Source organism: Trichechus manatus, unplaced genomic scaffold, assembly GCF_000243295.1.
Source record: "Trichechus manatus latirostris isolate Lorelei unplaced genomic scaffold, TriManLat1.0 scaffold00128, whole genome shotgun sequence".
NCBI lineage: Eukaryota > Metazoa > Chordata > Mammalia > Sirenia > Trichechidae > Trichechus > Trichechus manatus.
The window spans coordinates 3,328,698-3,341,303 of NW_004444064.1; the positions used below are offsets into that span (position 1 = coordinate 3,328,698).

General features: G+C 46.6%; 1 non-coding gene across 1 annotated transcript; it reads right to left on the minus strand.

Moving 5' to 3' along the window:
• Positions 1-374: 374 nt before the first annotated feature.
• Positions 375-481, minus strand: LOC111822095 (U6 spliceosomal RNA). The gene has a single exon (XR_002825376.1). It is a non-coding gene; the product is annotated as a U6 spliceosomal RNA (small nuclear RNA).
• Between the last annotated feature and the right edge of the window lie 12,125 nt (positions 482-12,606).

The window sequence follows — 12,606 nt, forward strand, 5'->3', positions numbered from 1 at the left end:
ACAGATACATTATTATAAATAATAGGAGATTTTAGTGAAGAAGCCATTAGATATAAATATACAAATGGTAGTTAGATTGCTGTATACCAACAGCCAACAACCACCGCCCCCCAAAAAAGAGAAAACACATTTACAATAGAACATCAAGTATTTGACAATAAATCTAACAAAAGATACATAAGGTCTCTACAGAGAAAATACAAAACTTCATTAAGATATATTTTTGTATACATTTTATTGTTGTAAGAATATATATAACATGCCAACTTAGCATTTTACACGTGTACAATTTAGTGACATCAATTACATTAATCATGTTGGGCATCATGTTCCATCACCATAAACAGAAGTCGATGCTGCCTAAACAATGATTCAGAAATATGGAATGCTTCATGAATTTGCAAGCCATCCTTGTGTGGGGGCCTTGCTAATCTTCTCTGTTTCATTCCAATTTCAGTATATGTGCTGCCAAAGGGAGCATAGGATATACTTTTAAAAGACATAAATACATGGAGAGGCATACCATGTTAGTGGATACGGACATGTTATAAGATGAAAATTCTCCCCAAATGGATGCAGAGATTCAATGCATTTCTGATCAAACTCCCAACAGGGTATTTTATGGAACTTGATGAGGTCATTCTAAAATGTATACAGAAGAGTAAAGGACCAGGAATAGCCAGGACACTTCTGAAGTGGAGAGGGATGTCCTGGCTACATGTTGAGATCACTATGAAGTTGTAGTAATTGAGGTGTCTTAGGCAGGGTTCTTTAGAGAAGAAAAACCAGTAAAGCGCATAAATGTATATGTAGAGAGATTTATATCAAAGAAACAGCTCATGCGATTGTAGAGGCTGGAACATCCCAAGTCCATGGATTAGGATAGAGGCTACTCCCAATTCATGTAGCCTCAGGACTTCACTCATAGGCTGTGAAGATCGATGAATTACAAGACTGGCAGATACACTGATAGCTCAAGCCCCAAGAACCAGAGGCCAGATGAACAAGAGGCAGCCACAGGATCCAGAATGAGCAAAAAGCCAGAACGTCTGCTTATATTCAGATGCAGGCCACACCCTCAAGGAAACTCCCTTTCAATTGATTGGCTACTCACAGCAGATTCAATCATGGGAGTGATCACATACAAACACTGCAAATCATGACCCAGCCAAGCTGACACACAATATTAACCATCACATGAGGTGATGTGAAGGTGTTGCGTGGTTCAGCAAAATGGGCACTGGAGTTGGATAGAGAAGCCAGGAGCGGACTTATGCGAGGATGGAATGCTGGTACTGAGCAGATGGCACAGCAGGTCAGCAGGGAAAGGAGAAACTGCTCCATCAATGGAGCAGGAGAAGACGGTTATTCATATGGAAGATGAAATCATCTCCTGTGGATTAAAGAATTAAATGTCAAAAACAAAACATAAGATTCTACGTAGAAAACCTGCAGTGGCTCTCGTCGACCTCAGGGTTGGAAAATATTTCATAAACATAGCACACAAAGGGCTGTACCAGTCAGGGTCCCGGTGAGAAATAGGAAGCACACTGAGAATGGAAATTTTGTGGAGAATTTTACGAAGAGATGACTTAAAGAGGCACAGGTAGATTTTAGGAACCCGGTGTAGGATACAGCACCATGGGGTAGCACCAGGGACCAGGGAGGAACACTGGCCAGAACCAAAGAGAGAGCTCTGGGGAGAGGCCCAGACAAGAGCTTAGGGTTTGGTGGAGGAACTCACTGACCCAACCCTCAGCGAGCCGGTAGAAGGAACCAGGCGAGTCCATACCCCAGTCCGACCCTGCTCCCACTCTCCACTCTCCTCTTGGCACCTCCCTGTGGATGAAGCCACCAAAATCCGAGGTCAAGGGAGTTGAGGTGCAATGTAGCCTTATGACATTGGGGCATTGAGTGGGGTACAGAAGTGGCAGTGAATCTGGAGAGGGAAATGGAACTCATTCAGTACCCCTGGAAAGGAAAATATTGACATGCTCGATCATGTTACAATGAAGAACATCTGCTCATCAAAGGACACTTTAGAGGAAGTCAAAAGACAAATTTTCGACAGAGAGAAAATATGTACAATACATGCAACGGGAAAAGGTCAGTATCGAGAATACACAGAGAACTACAATAATCCCAATGGAAAAATGAGCAAAAGCCACAGACGGACATTGCACACAGCAGAAGTGACAATAAAGGAGAGAGAAGTGGAAAGCATGAGCTGTCAGGGGCAAGACAAGCAGAAGTACAATAGCACCACTCTACTCATTCGTTCTGCAAAATGTTAACATCTGGTCATACCAAGTGTTAGCATAAAAATTCATAGCATCTCCTACACACTTCTAGGGGGGTGTAAACTGGCGCAAATATTGTGACGTTATCCCCTCAATGTGTGCTTTCACGTTTAGACTCCATGACCTCACAATTCTACTCCTAAGTATACTTTCAATTTACAACAGGAGGCGTGTATAAGCGTGCTCGTAGCAGTACTGTTCACAATCACAGAAGCCCCCAAACAACCCAAATGAACCAGCTCTGACGTCTCCATACCATGGAATAGTATACAGCCCTCAAAATAAGTTGAACAACAGTGACACGCAAGCATATGGTGCATCTTAGCAATATGTTGCACGAGAAAAAGGAAATTGCAAAAGATGGCGTGTGACATGACATCCTTTTCCTATGGTTACAAGTAAAACAAAGTAAACCAAAACCAAACCTGTTGTGATTCCAACATATAGCGACCCCATGTGCTACAGAGTAGAACTACTCCATAGGGTTTTCTTGGCTGTGATATTTATAGAAACAGATCTCCAGGCCTTTCTTCCATGGCACCACTGGGTGGGCTCAAACCACCAACCTTTAGATTGGCAAAACCAAAAAAAAAAAAAACGAAATTCATTGCAGTCAGTTTGATTCTGACTCACAGCAACCCTATAGAACAGACTAGAACTGCCCCATAGGGTTTCCAAGGAACAGCTGGTGGATTCGAACCCTGACCCTTCGGTTAGCAGCCATGCGCTTAACCACTGTGCCACCAGGGCTCCTCAGATTAGCAGCCCAGCGCAAATTATTTGAAATGCATGATGACTGCAGTAAGAGGCAATACTACCAAGTCAGAAGGAAAGCAAGGGACTTAGGACTGGTGCAGGGGTGGGGGCGGTTCTTGGTGGGGGAGGCAGCAATGGAACAGGACCAAAAGGTTGGATGAAGGCCGCTGCCATCCCACTGTCTCTTTGGACATGCGTTCCATGGTCTAAAATAACAAAGTAGCAAACGCACAGCAGCGGAGGCCAGGCGTGGGCCAGGGGACTCCCGACCACTGCCTGAAGAAAGGGAGAAGCAGCTACCCACACCGCTGCCTGCTCCCAGGCGGCCGGGTGGGCTGACTTCCGGAGCAATCCCTGGGTTTTAAACGCCCCATTCGCCCCTGTGGGCTCCAAGGCTGGCAGGGCAGGTTTACAAGCCACAGTCCAGAAGACGCCCTGTCTGTGCTGGGAAACCAGCTGCCCAGTGCCCGCGGGAACGTGGATGACGTTCCTCCTACCCGGGACTGTCCTGCCTGCCTTGGCCAGGGTCCCTAGGGGATCACAGGCTCCAGAATAGCTCCAGATTCCTTAGAGAGGGAGAAGGCCGTGACCTCGGGCAAGGAAGGCCTCAGAGACAGGATGGATGCTCCTGACTCTGGCCTCTGACTCAAGCCTCCCTCTCAGGGTAGTGCCACCTCCCTGGAGGGGCCAGTTTGGTTCTCAGAGGGTGGGCTCTGACAGAGAGTGTGTGGACAGGCTGGGCCTTCCCAGGGGCCATGCACACGGGAGGGACAGGAGAGGGGGGAGGGCTGTGGCCCCACGGCTGTACCCATGCCCAGCTCCTGGACACTCCTGCCCGGGTGGGCTTGGAGGGAAGCAGGCCCCTTGGATTCCTGAGGGACATCGTTTAACTCAGAGACACTTTTTTTCGGCCCAGAAGAGGTTTTAGAGTCCATTTCTTTCATATTTCTTGGTGTTCAGTTTGATTTTGGTGAATGGTAACCACAGACCATGAACTTTGCTGTAAAACAGCCCAGACAGGAGCCCGGCTGGGCTTGGGGGTGCCGTAGCCCTGAGTCACACGTTTGTACACCCCCGGGGTGGGGGTGTATTGCAGTGGAAGCATACACAGACACTCACATACACAAACATGCACTCACGTTCGTACATACAAGCTTACATGCTGTCTTAGTCATCTAGTGCTGCTATAACAGATATACCACAAGCGGATGGCTTTAACAAACAAATTTATTCTCTCACAGTCTAGGAGGCCAGAAGTCCAAATTCAGGGCACAGCTCCAGGGGAAGGCTTTCCCTGTCAGTTCTGGGGGAAGGTCCTTGTCATCAATCTTCCCCTGGTCTAGGAGCTTTTCAGCGCAGGGTCCCCGGGTCCAAAGGACACACTCCGCTTCCGGTGGTTCTTTCTTGGTGGTATGAGGTCCCTATTCTCTCTGCTCACTTCTCAATCTCAAAAGAGATTGACTCAAGATGCAGACTAATCCTGTAGACTGAGTCCTGCCTCAGTAACATAACTGCCTCTAATCCTGCCTCATTAACATCATAGAGGTAGGATTTACAAAACGCAGGAGAGTCACATCAGACCACAAAATGGTAGGCAACCACACAATGCTGGGAATCATGGCCTAGCCAAGTTGACACAAATTTCTGCGGGACACAGTACAATCCATAACATATGCCCATACAAACACACCCACAAATGCGCACTCACACTGGCACACACTCACATACACAAGCACATACTCTTAGTAACACACTCACTCAAACACGCCTGCACACCCACAGCACACACTCGCACACTTGCTCACACCTTGTGTTGACCCACCCACAACGGCCTCACCCAACGTGTTTCCTGAGGGGGCTCTCCTCGCGGGGGTGGGGCACTTCCCAGAGCCACGGGCAAGGGCAGTCAGGCTTCTTGCTTCAAGATACCTTCATGCTTAGAATGAACACAGAAAGTAAAACCACCGAATCTGGTGGAAAATGTAAGTCTGTGAGATTCATAGATCTTCTCAGTGTTTTCTGTGATGGGGGAAAAGCAAACCCTGGAAGAGATTATAAGTAATGTGGAAACAACCTCATGGGGAGCCCCAATTGCTGCCCCTCTCAGAGTTTCTGATTCAACAGGTCTGTGATGGCCAAGGAGTACATTTCTAGCAAGTTCCAGTGATGCTGGTGCTGCTGGTCTAGGGACCGCATGATAAAACAATGGTTCTGGGAGTCCGACTCCAGGCTCAGCTCTGCAGGCAGGAGGCTTGCGGGGAGGGAGCAGGGCTGAGCAGAAAAGTCGTGGGGTCCAGGGCATGTCCACGCCATCTCTGGACAGTCCCGTCTTCTTCCTGGACAGCCTGGAAGGTCGGGGTGAGTCTCCCTCCCTGTGAAACCTTAGGCAAAGGTGCTGAATTCAAGCACAAGCAGGCTCCCCCGTGAGGCTGCCGGGTCCTGCTGGAACGGCATGTTTAAAAGAAACACAAAGGAGACATTTGTTGATGGATGAGTCACCAGTGGCTGCCCCTTGGGGCAGTTCATGTAAAAATAGCCAGGACTTTTTCAAGGTCACCGTGGGTTGTTCTGGTGCAGAGCTAGAGCTGAGAGACCGAGGCGGCTGGGGGACCTTTGCAGAGTGGCCACGCATACGCTGCCTGGCTTTCCACGCAGATTAAAGTGACATTGATGTTTCCCTCGTGCCTGGAGCGTCCTGGATTGTCCTCCACAACAGCAGCACCTTCTATCTGCAGAGCCATGAGCGCAGCTCAACCTGGAAACGAGGCTGAAGCGGTAAAAGGCTCAAGTTCTCCTGGTAAACTCACCCATGAGGGTGGCCAGGTGTGTCCCCTGATTCTGGCCCAGGGCCAGCACAGCCCTCAGCTGCCCTGATGTGAACCAGGGAGGCAGGGAACAGCCACTGCCTCCCCTCCCCCAGGAGCCATTGTGGCCGCTCCTGCCCAGCTCTGACTTGCTGGCCTGGGGAATTCCTTCTGGACGGAGACTGTGTCTGCCCTGACACCCGCTTTGATGCTTGATGCGTTGTGGGGGGCCTGGCATTCTTGGAATTCCTTGCATAGCACAAGATCCCTGAAGGGTGAGGGTTCAGAGCAGGGGCAACACATGGAATGTGGCTTCCCGGGGTGATAGTCCCCCAGGGAAGCCCTCTCCTGTGTCCTTGGACCTGGGCCCCTTCTACCTTAGAGTGGCCCGTTAGGGCCCTCCACACACTAGGGTGGATGGTGCAGTGTGGTTTCTATGTAGGAAAACGTGCGTTGACTTGTGCTCCCATTTTAAGAATAAAATTGTCCTTTTCTATCGGTAGAGAAAGAGTAGTTGATCCAGAAAGCTACCTGTCTGTCTGAGTTGGTGTAAAGCACTGAGTGGACCAGTTTATACTGGTGTCCAGGGCTGTAACCAACTGCTCCCCAAGGAGCATCTGGGCCATCCATGGGCATGTGGCTGCGAGATGGGCAGGCTTCGAAAGAAGCAACCACCCCTTGGTAGTGCAGCCTGACAGGGGTTAGGGGTGACTTAGGGTCATGGGCTGGTGGCCCTGGACCACACTGGGCCTTAGAGCAGCAATGAAGGGTGGGGGTGGGGTGAGGTGGAAAAAATCCTTGCTCCTCCTTAAGGGCCCAGATAGAGACACTAACCTAAAGCATCCTTCACCTCTCCTCCTCTGTACCCGGCCCCACTGGGCCTCCCACAGTTGGCTGAGTGACGGGTCTGCCCGTACCCCTTGCGTCTGCCCCTTGACTCTCCCTCACCTACACCTACCTCTATCTCTACCTCTATCTCCATCCTTACCCTTAACCCTACCCCTACCCCACACCTACTTGTACCCCTACCTCTACCCCTCTCTCCACCTCTTCCTTGTCCTCTACTTCTGTCTTAATCTCCTAGTGCTGCTATAACAGAAACTCCACAAGTGGGTGGCTTTAACTAGCAGAATTTTGTTTTCTCACAGTTCAGGAAGCTAGAAGCTCAAATTCAGGGCACCAGCTCTAGAGGAAGGCTTTTTCTCTCTGTTGGCTCTGGGGGAAGGTCCTTATCTCTTTTCAGCTTCTGTTCCTCAGTTCCTTGGCAATCTTCAGTGGAATCTATTGCTTCCGTGGCATCTACCTTCCCCCACCTGTGCTTCCTTGTGTCTATGCCTAATCCACTCTTTCATATCTCAAAGTGTTGGATTTAAAACACATCCTACACTGGTACGTCCTCATTTACCTAACAAAGAAAATTCTATTCCCAAATAGGATTACATCCATAGGTATAGTGGTTAGGATTCTAACTCATATTTTAGCGGGACACAATTCAATTCACAACAACCACTTTCTCTTCTTCTTCCTGTCTCTACCTCTTCCTCTACCTCTACCTCTTCCTCTATCTTTACCTCTTCCTCTACCTCTTCCTCTATCTCTACCCTTCCTCTACCTCTACCTCTTCGTCTACCTCTACCTCTTCCTCTATCTCTACCTCTTCCTCTTCCTCTACCTCTACCTCTTCCTCTGCCTCTACTTCTTCCTCTTCTTCTACCTCTACCTCTTCCTCTACCTCCTTTTTTACTTCTACCTCTTTTACTCCACCACTGCCTGTGAGTTTGTCTTACTATGGTGGCTTGCATGTTACTGTGATGTTGGAAGGTATGACATCAATATTTCAAATACCACCAGCGTCACCTATGGTGGAATAAGTTTCAGCAGAGCTTCCAGATTAAGACAGATTAGGAAGAATGGCCTAATGATTTACTTCTGAAAAAATATTAGCCAGTGAAAAACTTATGGATAGCAATGGAACATTGTCTGATATACTGCTGGAATATGCGCCTCTCATGTTAAATAGAGGGTACTCAAAATAAGATGGGGGAGGGGCTGCCTCATCAAAGTAAAGTCATACTTAATGCCGTGGATGGAGTAAAGCTTTTGGAACTCACACTTGCTGATATTGCAAGACTCAAAATGAGAAGAAACAGCTGCAAACACCCACTAGTAATTAGAACATGGAATGTACAAAGTATGAATTTAGGAAAATTGGAAGTTGTCAAAGCTGAAATGGACTGGTATTGGCCATTTGGAATGCGACAATCATGTTGTACTATGCCAATAATGACAAATTGAACAGGAACAGCAACACACGCATAGTCAAAAAAACACTTCAAGATCTATGCTGAAGTACAACCCTGTCAGTGATAGGATAATATCAACACACCTACAAGGAAGACCAGTTGATAAAACTATTATTCAAATTTACCTGCCAAACACTAAAGCCAAAGATGAAGAAATTGAAGATTTTTACCAACTTCTGCAGTTCGAAATTGCTCAAACATGCAATCAAGATTCACTGATAATTAGAAAGGAAAGTTGGAAACGAAGAAGAAGGATCAGTAGCTGAAAAATATGGCCTAGGTGATAGAAATGACGCTGGAGATCGCATGATTGTATTTTGCAAGACCAATGACTTATTCATTGCAAATACCTTTTTTTCAACAACGTAAATGGTGACTATACAAGTGGACCTCACCAGATGGAATACACAGGAATCAAATCAACTGCATCTGTAGAAAGTGACCACAGAGAAGCTCAATATCATCGATCAGAACAAGGCCAGGAACCGACTGTGGAAGAGACCTTCAACGGCTCATATGCAAGTTCAAGTTGAAGCTGAAGAAAATTAAAACAAGTCCACAACAGCCAAAGTACAACCTTGAGTATATCCCACCTGAATTTAGAGATCATCTCAAGAATAGATTTGATGCACTGAACACTAATTAACAAGGACCAGACAAGTTGTAGGATGACATCAGGAACATCATACATGAAAAAAGCAAAAGGTCATTAAAAAGAAAGAAAGAAAACACCAAAATGGACGTCAGAAGAGACTCTTAAATGTAGAGTAGCTAAAGTAAGGGGAAGAAATGATGAAGAAAAAGAGCTGAACAGAAGATTTCAATGGGCAGTTTGAGAAGACAAAGTAAAGTATTATAATGAATGTGCAAAGACTTGGAGTTAGAAAATCAAACACAAATAACACACTTGGCATTTCTCAAGCTCAAGGAATTGAAGAAAAAATTCAAGCCTTGAGTTGCAATATTGAAGGATTCTATGGGCAAAAAATTAAACGACCCAGGAAGCATCAAAAGCAGATGAAGGAATACACAGAGTCACTGTATCAAAAAGAATTGGTCAATGTGCAACCATTTCAGGAGGTAGCATATGATCAAGAACTGATGGTAGTGAAGGAAGAAGTCCAAGCGGCAATGAAGGCATTGGCAAAAAACAAGGCTCCAGGAATTGAAGGAATACCGAGATGTTTTAGCAAATGGATGCAGGTTCTCACTCATCTATGCCAAGAAATTTGGAAGAAAGCTACCTAGCAAACTGACTGGAAGAGATCCATATTTGTGCCTGTTCCAAAGAAAGGTGATCCAGCAGAATGCGGAAATTATCAAACAATATCATTAATAACACACCCAAGTAAAATTTTGCTGAAGATATTTCAAAAAACGATTGCAACAGTACATCAACAGGGAACTGCCAGAAATTCAAGATGGATTCAGAAGAGGATGTGGAAAGACGAATATCATTGCTGATGTCAGATGGATCCTGGCTGAAAACAGAGAATACCGGAAAGATGTTTACCTGTGTTCCATTGACTGATCAAAGGCATTTGACTGCATGGATCGTAAAAAATTATGGACAACATTGCGAAGAATGGAAATTCCAGAACACTTAATTGTGTTTATGTGGAACCTGTACATAGACCAAGATGCAGTTGTTCGAAAGGAACAAGGGGATACTGCATGGTTTAAAATCAGGAAAGGTGTGCATCAGAGTTGTATCCTTTCACCATACTTATTCAATCTGTATGCTGAGCAAATAATCAGAGAAGCTGGACTATATGAAGAAGAATGGGCATCAGGATTGGAGGAAGACTCATTAACAATCTGCGATATGCAGGTGACGCAACCTTGCTTGCTGAAAGCAAAGAGGACTTGAAGCACTTACTGACGAAGATCAAAGACCACAGCCTTCAGCATGGCTTACACCTCAACATAAAGAAATAAAAACCCTCACAAATGCACCAATAAGCAACATCACAATAAATTAAGAAATATTGAAGTTGTCAAGGATTTTATTTTGCTTGGATCCACAATCAACTCTCATGGAAGCAGCAGTCAAGAATCAAAGAACTGCATTGGGCAAATCTACTGCAAAAGACCTCTTTAAAGTGTTAAAAAGTAAAGATGTCACTTTGAGGACTACGGTGGGTCTGACCCAAACCATGGTGTTTTCAATTGCTTCATATGTATGTGAAAGCTGGACAATGAATAAAGAAGAACGAAGAGGAACTGATGCCTTTGAATTACGTGTTGGTGAAGAATATTGAATATACCATGGACTTCCAGAAGAACGAACAAATCTGTCTTAGAAGAAGTACAGCCAGAATGTTCATTAGAAGCAAGAATGGCGAGACTTCATCTCACATACGTTGGACATGTTATCGGGAAGGACCAGTCCTGGGGAAGGGCATCATGCTTAGTAAAGTAGAACGTCAGTGAAAAAGAGAAAGACCCCCAATGAGATGGATTGACACAGTGGCTGCAACAATGGGCTCAAACATAGCAACAATTGTGAGGATGGAGAAGGATCTGGAAGTGTTTCATTCTATTGTACCTGGGGTCAGTAGGAGTCAGAACCAACTCCATGGCACCTAACAACGACACCTCTTCCTCTACCTCTCCCTCTACTTCTACCTGTTCCTCTATCTCTCCCTCTACCTCTCTGTCTAGCTCTTCCTCTATCTCCATCTCTTTCCATCTGTCTTTATCAAGCAATGAGTGACCTCACTGGGTCACAAACCCTTTGAATCTGGCCGACCTTGGAGATGGTCTAAGGCGGCTGACCCAGGTTGCACATGGGAACTCGAGGTCCTGCCAATATAACTTGGTCACAGTCACCAAACCCAAAAGTGGCAGAGCCTACCCAGGCCAGACCCCAGTCTCCTAACTTCGTCCCTTGTGCTGACATCCATGGCTATGTCCTTGGTTCTGGCAGTGGAGTGAAGGAATCAAGAAATTTGGTAGGAGATTCTGTTGAAAGACTCTGGTGAGGAAGCAATGAAGATGGGGCCAGCTGTGTTTCTGCAGGAGCTGGGAAACACTGGTGGTTGGTTGATTGACAGTGCCTGCTGGGCATTGCTGAACCAACCACCAGCGATAACTCCCAGGAGGCTAGACTCCTCAGCCCTGCCAAAGGGAGTCTTGGGATATAAGCAGACTTTCTCTCATCCCTCTTGCAGACTTCAGAACTTAAGTTTTCTTTTGTCATTGCTGAGAAAGCACATTTTGTAATGGGAAACTGAAACCTGAGAACTCATTCTACCCTGAGCTGTAGGCAGATCAACAAAACAGCACACAACATTCCCTGGGTCAACGTGAGAGCATCTCGCCTCCCCGAGACCTCACCAGGTATGCACATACCTGCACTTGTCATCAGTCTAAAGGCCAATCTCCCAGAGAAAGGCTTTCACACTCCTTTCAAGCTCTAAGGGCACTTTTCATCCCTCCACATTTCTGACCTGTCTTGGTGGAGCAAACTTTACGCCCTCAGCTGCCAACTGGAAGGTTGGCGGTTCAGGCCGACCAGTGGCTCTCTGTAAAGATTACAGCCTAGAAAACTCTATGAGGCAGTTACTTTGTCATATGGGGTCACTACCAGTCAGAACTGACTTGACAGCACCCAACAGCAACAATGTTTGCATCAGTAACCATGCTTCTTTTGGCACCACTTTTAACTGGAGTCCCTGGGTCGTGCAAACAGTTGAAGCACTCAGTTGCTAACTGGAAAAGTTGGAGATTAGAGCCCACCCAGAGGCACTCGGAAGAAAGCCTTGGTGATCTGAAAAATCAGCCATTGAAAACTCTATGGAGCACAGTTCTACTCTGACACACACACCTGGGGTAGCCATGAGACAGGGTCGACTCAATGGCAATGGATTTTTTTTAACTGAGTTACAGAAATTAGACCTCTCTGCTTCAGTGATAGAGATTTCTGACCCATATTTGGTTTTTGTTTTCTTTCACTTAAAAAAAAAATTACCTCCCTCTTTGGAATGAAAATGGCTGCTTTGATTCTCAGAACTTCTATCACAGTCTAGATGTCCCGAAGGTTCCACCGAGTCGGATCCTCACAAGAACACCCCCTTCTCAAATGAAGCAATGGTGCACGGAGGGGCCAAGAGACCCTTCAAAGCAAGGAGCCTCCACTCTTTCTGCCAGCTGCGTCTCTCCATGGCTGGGGTCCCTGTCCCCCACGCCAGGGTCCCCAGTGAACTGATTGTTGATAGATTGTTCTCTTCCTTAAAGCGAAGAGCTGGCTCAGCAACACACCTCAGAGCAGGGGGGTCCACTAGCTGCACAGTTAGATCACCTGGACATGCGAAACCCATGATGCCGGGCCCCACAGAAGAAGGGAGTCAGAATCTTGTGGGGCCATGGATGCCTTGACAGGCTCCCTTGGGGAGACCCAGGTAGCCAGGATTGGGCCCTGCTGGATCAGAAACAGGTGCA